Below are 11,687 nucleotides of genomic sequence, written 5' to 3'. Positions count from 1 at the left end.
CAGCTGCTCCCTGCTGTCATAATGTGATTGATGAGCAGAAAGAGCTAGACAGAAGAAAGAAAATAGAGAGCAAAGACATGGGAGACAAGTCAGCAGAGGACAACTGTGGAGGAAAAAAATGCTTATAATAGTGGGAAACAGGCAGAAAAGGAAAAAGAAGAAAAGACAGATGGTGATGAACAAATAGAAAGAAGGAAAGAAAAAGCCAGAGAAGATAGAAAGTATAAAACAACAGAAAAAGGAAGTAAAAAACTGAGTGAACAAAGAAATAATAGCAGAGACAGTTCCCACCTTGAAGATATACATTGTGACACAAAGCCTTTTGACCAGTACGCAGTAAATAGCTTGGTCATAAGGGAGTAGATGCAGCCTTTTCTGTGGCACCGGGGCAGTTGTTTGTCACAGGCAGGATCAAAGGTGCCCAAAAAGCCTTTTGAGGGAGTTACCCCAACAGGAGCAGAGACAAAATCTCTTCTACAGGCTTGGAAGGGCCATTAAATCAGTTATCAGAAAGCTGACCTGTTGCAAGTTCATACTCGGTTTGTTTGGCAGTAGCGTATTTGTGTGCCCATGTCCTCCTCACTGCACGCACTTTGGGAGCACAGATGGGCAGACAAGGGAGTTCACAGTGCACTGGCAGGAAAGCTTTTTGCCTCTGTGCTCACTGTGAAAGTGGGCCCAAATCTGTACTGTATGCAGAGATCTGTGCTCTCTTCCAATGTAGCCATCCAACTAGTTTTAAAGTTGGTCTCTCACAAAAGAAAAAACTATTTGAATTGTGCTTTATATCATGTTTTTCATTGCAAAGACATAAATGTCACAATGAAAGCCCACATTTTACCTATTCAAAGAACACTAAATGAAAGCAATGCTGATTCAGGAAATGTTAAATCAGAGGAAACGAGTAAAACCCATTTTATCCTCTTTATAATCTTCTGAGCACACATGCTACCAACCAAATTCTGAGTTATCTCCATGTAATACCACACACGGAAGAAAGTTGCAAGCATGAATATGGAAGCAGAAGTTGTGTAAGGAAGTTTTCTGATAGAGTTCACAGCAACAGCGCTGTTGTCCCAGTGGCTCTGCTGAAGCACATGATTCCTGGCGCCCACTAGGCTCACTAGGTCAGAAAATGCTGGAGCCCTTCCATGGGCCCTTTGCTTTTGAAGCTTCAGTTCTCTGTGTTTGGGGTAACTAATTACATTGGGTTTTGGAAGGAGATTTTACTAATCTGCAAGGCCTAGGGTAAGATTTTCCAAAAATTCCTAAGTGATTTAGAAGAACTTCTTGCTTTCTAGCAGAGAGTGGGCTCCTGTGCTGCCTGGCCATGTTCCGAAGCACCACCACAAATCAGAACATGCTCACTAAATTGTGCTCATCCATACTTGGTAAACAGCCAGCAAAGAGCCAAGAAAGGAGACACTAGGTGGGTCCTTGGGCTCCGTGTCAGTGGTGCAGCACCACAGGAGCGTAACTGGGGGCAGAAGCCAAGCAGTCTGTTGCTGCATTCAGCAAAAATAAACTCAGATTTATAAAACATAATTTATGATTGAGCCTGACATGAACATTGGAAACACTCCTATTGCAGATTCTGTAGCCACAATATTAAGTAATAGTACTTAGCTTCAAGCTACAGTATATAGGAAAGGTTCACAGCTGCTGTAAACCAATATCCCTATGCAGGTATCAAGATTGGCTTCCTCAGAAGTGCCTTTCTGAGAACGATGGGAATTTGCACCACATGAATCCCTGCCCCTGGGTGCCCACTCTATACGCTGAACCAGCAGAAACATCCTTAGCATTAAAGGCTATGCTGGAACAACAGTCAGACTCCTCAGGATATGCCATTAATGAAAAGACACACTACGAAGAGACTAAGGCATTTACAATATAAAGACTATTTATGATCCATTAAGTAATTTTGGAAGTCTTGGTTTAAAGCATTACTTAAATCTTTCCCAAAAACAAAAAAACAGGAAAGTGGCAATAACATGTAAATTAGATTTAACTAAAGGGATTTGGTAAGTAGAGTAACTAGTTAATTAATTTTTTTTAAAACAGTTAGCAAGGAATGGGATTAATTTTGTTTTAGGGCCGTGAAAGCATAAAGGCATTTGAAGGCATAAATTGGAGAAGGCAAAATCTTTTAACTGCATCAGATGCAAAAACATCATTTTAGCCCCACGCAATGCAGCTAAAAAAAGTACAATGTCAAGGTAAAACTGTTGTGTCAAGAAAAAACAATACAAACAGCTATCTTGCTGTTTTCTTGTGTATATTTCTTGGATTAGCAAGTCTTCAGTCATGCATAGCACAGTCTTTTAATCACCTTGCACCGAGGGAAGTTACTTCCGTTACATAAAAGTGTGGTTTGTCACATTGTGTTTGGTGGATGCAGTTGTGGAGGGGTGGTGCTGTTAGTTGGTACTTCTCAAGGGTTCCCTAGTTCAAGGTTATCAAAAGCTCACAGTATTTCCTCACTGGCACTGGGGAAAGGAGTGTCAGGACCCTCCTGGCCCTGGAACCAGAGTGTTTCTCATTTCTGGTGTTTCTCATGTTGTTACCTTGTCGGTGTAGGCTACAAGGCTACACTCGGCTGCAAGAGGGTATCAGTAATTCAGAAGCATTTCTTCAACATGACACTTCAGCATGCCCCTTCTTGTTCAAATCCGTCTCGTGTGCGATGTTGTCTTGAAGCTGCACTGTAGAGCTGCTGCACTTCAACATCTCAGCTTTTCCCTAGCGCAAAGTCCTTTCCCTTACCCACACCACATATCATCCCTGAAACCGCTGTCCCAGTCTCTCAGATGGTGGCCCCTGCGATTCATCTTTAGACACTCCTATCATGCGTGCTGTCAGTCACAAGTGAGGGGACTGACTCTGCGACCACACTTATCCATGACATTATCAGTTCCACGCTGTGCCTTGGTTAATTAATTGTGGGTGAGCTCTTGGGCTTGTTTGAGGTCCATCTGTTGGAGCAGGATGCAATGTCTTGGAGCATGGGGGACTTGTTCTCTTATTTCTGGATTTCTTCCTCTGATTGTATATTGCAGAGTGTTTTCTTCAGGTCTCATTCTGTATCTGCGAGGCATACATACCTTAAACTGTGATGGCGACCCTTCAGTTCTACATCTCACGGTGGCAGGTTCGTTTTAGACATAGTTGGTCAACGCTTCAGCAATGTGTTAATAGGAATGTGAAGCTGACATTTTCTAGAAACAAACACAGTAACCATCTCATCTGTTTTCAGTGTTTAAACTAAAAAAGAATGTAGTATGTAAACATACAGTATCAACTGCCATAAGCTATTTCAAAGTGATTTTTATCTTTGAATTTTAATATTAAATGCTATTGGTCATAAAAGCATAGAGAATGTTTATCTTCTTTAAAAGCAAAAGCATTTTTTACATTCTTAGAAGCTGATATTTGTGAAGAGCTGCATTCAAGTCTTGAGATATTAAATCCAACATGATCTAAATGCATATTCATATAGTTCTAAATAGTGAAGCTAATCATTATGTTATTCTTTCCCCAAAGGATTAACTTTTTCTTTTGCCACGTCTGACTTTTAAAAACATCAGTCTCAGCCCTAGGTAGACTGCATTAACATAGAAGATGAAATCACTTCATGACAAATACTGCTATATGCTATTATTCCAAAGCCTAACAGCAAACTTCAGCCTTTACAAGCAGAACACTGGACAAACTGCTTAGTTACCAAATGTGTTTGTGTTTACAAATTGAACACATCCCTTCCTTTTTTTAATTAAAAAAAAATCCTTGTAATTCATTAAACTAACCCTGCACTTGCTCACCAAAGGTTGGAATGGGGAACGTCCCTTCCAGTCAATCACCAAAATTAGTGACTGCACTCCTCTCTGTAATCCCTTTGCCACACCCTGTGTCAGTGAAGACATCTCCACCCTGCTCAGAAATGGTTTATCTCCTCAGGATGAGAACACAATGTAGGCTAGGAAAAGCAGTTAGTCTTTGGCAACTGCGTGTTTGTGGGCACTAAAAAAGCTCCTATGTTTCTGGTGTAAGCAGGGGTGATAACTCTTCCTTATTTACAGGGTTATTGTAAAATGAAGCTATTTATGTTTGTGAGGAAGTCAGGCTGCACTGAATGTGCAGTCTGCAGGAGAAAAGCCTGTCAATAAATCAGGGATGCAGCTCTGCAGAGGATGCTGAGGACTGCCTGGGAAGTGGGATGAACTGGCCCAGCAGAGAGGAGATACCAATGGGACCCAAAGTTTCAGGAAGAAGTCAACATTTCATAGCCTGATCTCTCTGACAGCCAATGGAAAACTAGAAAAAAACAAAACCCCGGTATCATCATGTTACAACAGGAGCTGCCAACCAAGAACGACAGACTGACTGGCCAATATTGTAACATCATATTTTCCAAGGAAGCTATGCTAGAAAACAAAAGTGCACACTGGGGGATTGTCTGTCTGACCGACACAGAGCCTTTGAAGAAAAACCACAAACACTCATGCAGGGTTAGGACCTTCTTGGCATTTGACACAGCTAAATGGGCAGAAAAGGGGCTCTTTCTGCTCCTTTCCCTCACAGAGGCTTTTCCAGGCTTCCCTATCCTTGAAGGACAAATGACCCAGTATAGCTTTGTTGGAAAACATGTAAACAGATGCAATATCAAATGCTTATTTATCCAAGCACTGAATTTTCCCTCTCATATTATCACTTTCTAAAGCACACATTACAATACAGTTACAAAATTTCTTACGGGTCTGTATGGGAGACTCCTGTAATTTGTGATCAGTGGCAAATTCCTATCCACTGCAGCAGGGCTGGAGTTTCACCTGGTCTCTCTTTCCTTCTATGGACTTTTTCTGCCTGGAGGGGGAACGTTTGTGCTCACATTTTGTCTCATGGGCTGGTTCCTATATACTCTCAGTTACACCAAGCCGCGGATTGGCTCTGCACCATCCTTCAGGTGTACCTCCCCACCTTCATGCCCTCACAAGCCACAGCAACAGAAGCTGAAGGGTCATCCTGCTGCTTTCAGTAAAAACACTTCTGTGGCCTTCGATTTTGCAGTTTCATTATTCCAAGTTGGTTGCTTTATTTTTGTGTTACTCAGCCTGTATTTCAAAGTACATTGTCCTCTATGTGACCTAAAGTAAATCAAAAGGTACCATATGCTAGAGGACTTAGAAAAAGTGCATACATTATCTGAGCAAATATGCAGAAATTAAGTCCATTGTGAGGCTCTTTCCTTACAGAAATCCCATCCTTGAGGTGTGATAGGTAACACAGTTGCCTGTGAGACATTTATTCTTCTTTCTCCTCGCTATGCACAGAATAAATCTGGGGCTAAAACACAGTGGTGTGAGGTAAGGACAAAAGCGACAGCTCAAGCTGCTGTAGCCCAAGACTTGCAGGAGTCTTTGCTATCCACTATATCAGGGCAGGCTGGGCTGGTGGAAGCTGTGTCCCCCCAGCTCCCTCCTCTGCTCCCCAGCACAGGGGCTGAATTGGCAAGAGCAGAGCCCTGCCAGATGCAGGCACTACAGTGGGGCAGCCCACAGGGATGCTGCACCTTTCCCCACTGCTGGGGTGGCAGGAAGGAACATCCCGTCCCTGCAGGGGTACGCCTGGGTACTACTAACACCAGCTAACAGGGAAAACCACCAATAAAGCTGTTGCAGCACCCTGGAGAGGAGGGGGAGTTCCCTCTCCAACCCAAAGTGTCCTGTGTTGCTGTGAGGCACCTGGTCCCTCCAAAGAGCTAATGCCAGCAAAGCCATTTGCTGATGGAGGTCTGACCCAGGTGTCCCCACTGCTGCCAAGAAGCATGTTCCTTGTGGAGTTGCACGATCCCCCTGCCCTGTGAACTAAAGCCACGCACCCCTGCTCAGACCGACTCGGTCCCCGCATGCCTGCCCGGCTCCGGACGAATCTCCTTGGAATGCCGGGGCTGCCAGCTCGGACGTGCCAAAGAGGGCTGTGCCTCCACCAACGCTGGCCGCCAAAGTCGGTCACCAGACCTGGCAAGACTGTGAAGTCCAGAATGACTTTATTTTTAATAAGCTTTCCCCAGGAGGAGAAAAAATACTGCACTAACAAAAAAGCTGTGCAAATACTGAACGGACACATGCAACACTTTGCAAAGAAAGTCTGACTTTAGGATTAGATCATTTTAATAAGAAACAATAGCAGTGTTTGCCAAGATACTTGCACTGTTATGTCTCTCTCTAACAAAGGACTGTGTGCTGAAATCTGCATGCTGTACAGCAACCCTCAGTACCTTTATAAAATCAGATTTAGCTCCTTACTTTATTTTTAAGTGGTCAGTTAAACCACCCTTAACTGGTATTCATTGCATTTGCATGTCAACATTACTCTAAAAATACAGTCAAAATTGGTGTGAGCAGGAGTTAAATCTTCAAAACATTAAAAAAATCTTCAAAAATAGGGGGCAAAGATTTGCTTTTACAAAATGACATCAAATGAAAACTTTACAAAATGACATCAAATGACATCAAATGAAAATTAATCTAGGCATATGTTTGAAGAGATTTTGTCACAGGTACAATAACTATCTGCAGTCTGTGTTTCAAATAATTAAAAAATCTTACAGGAAGGACTGCATACCTATCTAACTGAAAAAAAATTCTAGCACAAAAAGTCGTATTACCACAAAAAAAGAGTATTAGAAGCAAGCACAGAGTCTGTGGGGAATGGGAAGATTAATTAGTCAACTCTGATTAAGAGTTCAGGAAGTACAGGCATAGAAATTAAAAGGCAAGGAGTTGGAAATAAATTAAGAAAAGTTTTCTAACATATATAGAAGAAATAGAAGGACTGAAAAGCAAGGCTGATGGGCAGAATGGAGAAGGCTGAAATGAAGAATAATTTGACAAGGCCCAAAAGCTGATCTTTAAATAAAGATGGTGATCTTGAACATGGGAGCAAAGCTGCAGTGGCTAGTAACAGTAGCTGAAAATAGTAGTTGTCCAAAAGTTTTCCAGGGTGTAACTAAATTTGAAGGAAGATAATGCATGAAATGTAGATGTCACATACGTTCCTTCTCCAGTAATCCTGGAGAAACTAGTACCTGGAACTGGAAAATGGTGATGTCAAAGCAACTAAAGGCATTTTGACAAGTGGAAACGGCAATAAAACCTGAAGTCCATTTAGGGTTGACATGCTTTTGGGGGTACAAGATACTTCATTTTTGGAAGAAGAAAATGCAGTAGCCCTATTCCTTTTGGCCTTGAGTAGAACATTTCCCACTGGATTGCTCGGGGAGATGGCTGCAATTGACATCAGACTTAAAGCAGAGCCCGGACTGCACAGAAAGGGCATGACTGTGTTGACGGGAGGTTCTTAGTGGAGTTCATCCAGTGGAAAGTATTGGATCTTATGGTAACACTTTCAGGCATTACCTGAATGACTGACTGCAGTTCATCATATGTTAATGAAATTTGCTGCTAACACAACACAGAAAGGAGCTGCCAGGAGAGAAGGACTGTAATATCGTTTGAGAAAGACTGGATGACCTTGAAGTCTGGAGCAGTAGAAATGGAATTAAAAGTGCAGGGTGGTATTCTTAATGCCTAATATGAAGGATCTCTGCTATAGCACAGGAGTCTCTGTGAAGCAATTGAAAAGAACAGCATAAGTGTATTATTTTAGGGTGCTGTCAAGTCACAAATATAGTGCATCTGTAAGAAAGGCAGGTGTGATCTTAAGATCAATAAGATATTTCCAATACAAGAAGTAATAAATCAATGAGATTACAGAAGATTCTTGCGACACCTAATTTGTACTGCTGTGCACAATTTTGGTCACCACTACTCTGAAAAGACTACATGAAATTAGAGCAGCTTTAAGTAAGGTGACTCTGGCGATCAGGTGATGGGAGCAGTTATTCTACCTGAGAAGAACAGAAAACCAAAGCTGAATGGGTGCAGTCACTCTCTGAAAATATATCACTTGGAAAACACCAGAGGTGGGAAATATTTTTTTTAAATGAGAGGGCAATGGCAGCACAATAACCCAACCAGGTAGAAATAGCCCTCAAGTGTCAGAATTCCTGTGGCCGTCTATGAAACAGGATTTGGGACAGCTATGTAGGCTTAAAACAGAGCCTCATCCACTAATCGAACTGGTTGCTTTCAATAGTCATTGATACAACTCGGTAGTTCAGGGGGTCAATTCCAGTCCTGTGATGTGATATGGTGAAGTGCTGGTGGAGCAAAGCATGACCCCTAGACCATCCCAGGTGGTGGAGGCGAGGCGAGGCGAGGCAAGGCGAGGCGAGGCGAGGCGAGGAGAGGAGAGGCGAGGCGAGGAGAGGCGAGGAGAGGCGAGGCGAGGCGAGGAGAGGAGAGGCGAGGCGAGGAGAGGCGAGGCGAGGAGAGGCGAGGAGAGGAGAGGAGAGGCGAGGAGAGGAGAGGCGAGGAGAGGCGAGGAGAGGAGAGGCGAGGAGAGGAGAGGCGAGGAGAGGCGAGGAGAGGCGAGGAGAGGCGAGGAGAGGCGAGGAGAGGCGAGGAGAGGCGAGGCGAGGAGAGGAGAGGCGAGGAGAGGAGAGGAGAGGAGAGGCGAGGAGAGGAGAGGCGAGGAGAGGCGAGGAGAGGCGAGGAGAGGCGAGGAGAGGCGAGGAGAGGCGAGGAGAGGCGAGGCGAGGAGAGGAGAGGCGAGGCGAGGAGAGGCGAGGAGAGGCGAGGCGAGGCGAGGAGAGGAGAGGCGAGGCGAGGAGAGGCGAGGCGAGGAGAGGCGAGGAGAGGAGAGGAGAGGCGAGGAGAGGAGAGGCGAGGAGAGGCGAGGAGAGGAGAGGCGAGGAGAGGAGAGGCGAGGAGAGGCGAGGAGAGGCGAGGAGAGGCGAGGAGAGGCGAGGAGAGGCGAGGAGAGGCGAGGCGAGGAGAGGAGAGGCGAGGAGAGGAGAGGAGAGGAGAGGAGAGGAGAGGAGAGGAGAGGAGAGGAGAGGAGAGGAGAGGAGAGGAGAGGAGAGGAGAGGAGAGGAGAGGAAGCGATCCCATGCTGTTTGAACTTAAGTGCAGAGCTGTCCAAGATGAACAGTTAAGATGCAGCAGAAGAAAAGTTACCTCTGAACTGCAGCTCTTATTTCACTGTAAAGGTCATTGGCTTCCAACCCCACCCAAGGCAGCTGTGCTCAAGTTTTTCAAACCAAGCCCAAGACTTGTGACTTTGTTTTTGGCAGGAGCAGATAACAGAACACTGCTTGAAAAGAATGCTTGGAAGGAACAGGGAGGGTGGGAGAAGAAAACTGCACATGCTGGGCTGGTCGAGGAGGATGCAAAGGGGCATCTCTCAGGGGTGGTATAATGAAGATCCAGCAATGGCTACAAATACCTGAAAATCAACAGGAGAAAAGTAAGGATAGCCCAATGTAAAGCCAGAAGGCAAGCTCTAAGTGTTCCTAACACAAATGGTATAGGCAGCCCTGAATACCATACCTCTTCAAAGGCTTTTTTTTTGAGAGAGAACTGAAATTTACAGCTCCTCTGGGATTTATTTTTATTTTATTTTATTTTGTATGGAAGTGGTCTGCATTACATCTGATCATTTTCAAATGCAAGGAAAAGGTTGGATGTGTTTAGGAATCCCCCAATGCATGTTTTACAAATAACCCTGCAACTCACCTTCATTGTGCCTCTGCTCTGAGTGAGTCACCAGCACACATAAAAGACAAGGAAGGAAGTGCTGGGGTTAATGAAAAACAGCCTGCCTGTGGACTTAATTCTAATGTTAACAATTAAGGAAAACAGAAGATAAAGTATTCCTTCCAAATTTAAAACACTCCGTTTGATCAGAGCAAACCAAAATCAAAACAGGAATAATCTATTCCCCACAGTGTTGCAGAGGAAGAAAAATATAGAATGAGCACTGTGCATAGGAAAAGTTCTGGATTTTCTATAGCACTGGCAATAATAGTGGGAACTGTACACACTGATAATGGAAACAACTCACAGATATAGTTAGTCTCTAAGTGGGTCTCCATATACACTAGCCATGGCTCACCTGCTGGCCTTGCAGATTTTCTCAACACCCAGGAAGGATCTGCTGGCAAGTGTGCAGCAGAGTGGATGTTCCCTGGATACTACTATCACCATTCCCATTTGAGCTGCACTCTTAATTTAGTAGGATCCTTCATTTCAGAGATGTGTTTTTTCTAGTTTGCCTAGGTCTTGTCACCCAGTAATGGTGCTCATGATGGGAAACCCAGCAACTGGAAAGAGGAAATACCGCAGAGGCAAGGGCAGAGAAGCCTGACCACCTAATAAGAAGTTTCTGCCTTGTCTGGCACATCCTCTAATTATAGTATATGGCAATCATTACATGTATCCTTTACTCTGTACTTCTCTGTAGACTTCTTTAGCCATAGGGTCTAGATTATTCCAGCAGCATAAAGAAATGTCCTTTCCAAATAGACTTCCCCTGGGAATGCATGCCATTGTAAGGATGCCAAGTGCTGCTGATACAAATACAGCACTACCAATAAAACTGCTACACCATGAGTAACACGGAAAACACACTGCACCCTCTACTGATGCTCCAAAGCCATCTAGAGCTGCCACACCAATGCAGCAGCCTTGGTACCATTTCAGATTTTTGTAGCAAGTGGGCAAAATGCAGGCCTGGCCATCAGCCATCTAATGGAGCCTCCTCACTGCAAGTAATCAAGGAGATCAGCTGTTGGTCACAAAGACCATGACACATCCTCCAGGGGAGCCCTCGCCAGGGTGGACACCCCCTTCGGGGGCTCCTGTCAGCACCGTGGGCTGAGGCTGCCCTAGGGCCACCCTGGGGCACAGGGCTGGGGGCCACCCTCTGTAAGAACACTGCAGTACCAGCTACCTCACCATCAGCTCTGTCTCACCATCGCTGTGGGTGTAGCTATGGGGACTATGGTGTGACAACAGTGGACAGCCTGTGCCAGTTGAATGGGGATGAACAGGGGACTGTATGGAAACTGCCTTATATGCTCAGGTGGCTCGAGCTTACTTGGGAGAGGCCAGAAAGCCTGAAGAACAGAAAAACTTGAGACATAAATCACTCAAAAGTATATACATTTTAAAAGGCCGACACTAGATGGAGAAAAATCCCACCTTACCCATGACATCAGACATTGGCCCACAAAGACAGACAAGAGGTGGTGTAGCCAATTCTTGCTCTCAAAGACTTTGCCATTGGGGCTGAGTGATCCTGGCTAGTGCCTCTGCAGAGGCGCAGCAAAGGAGCCATGCTGCTAGGACAGCTGGACCCTGCTCCTGGGATGGAGCACTGTGCTGCCAGGCGGGAGCTTTGCTGGTGTGGTTGGTACTGCCTACATAAAACTATTGTTTCGTGGTGTGCTCCTTCCTCAAAATCCCCAAATGTGGCTGTGGCAGAGCTCCTCTGTGCAGAAGCAGCCCAAGTTTAACATCCCTTCCTGTCACATTCCCTACACCAGTCAGAACAGGATTTGAAGCACAGGAATAGGTTCAATACCCTGGGGCATCTCTTTCAAAATAAATCTACAGATCTTATCTGCAAACAATATCCTGAGTGTTTACAGAGAGACAGAGAAGTCAGTCAATCAATCAATCAATCAATCAATCAATCAATGTACCTATCTATCTGCATCAGCATCTCCCATCCTTCACCCTCCGCTCAAATGATCAAATATTCATTTGCAGTCAGGTCTTTAT

Source organism: Phalacrocorax carbo, chromosome 3 (assembly GCF_963921805.1).
Source record: "Phalacrocorax carbo chromosome 3, bPhaCar2.1, whole genome shotgun sequence".
Classification (NCBI taxonomy): domain Eukaryota; kingdom Metazoa; phylum Chordata; class Aves; order Suliformes; family Phalacrocoracidae; genus Phalacrocorax; species Phalacrocorax carbo.
The sequence above is the reverse complement of the archived record's forward strand: the minus strand, read 5'-3'. Positions refer to the sequence as shown.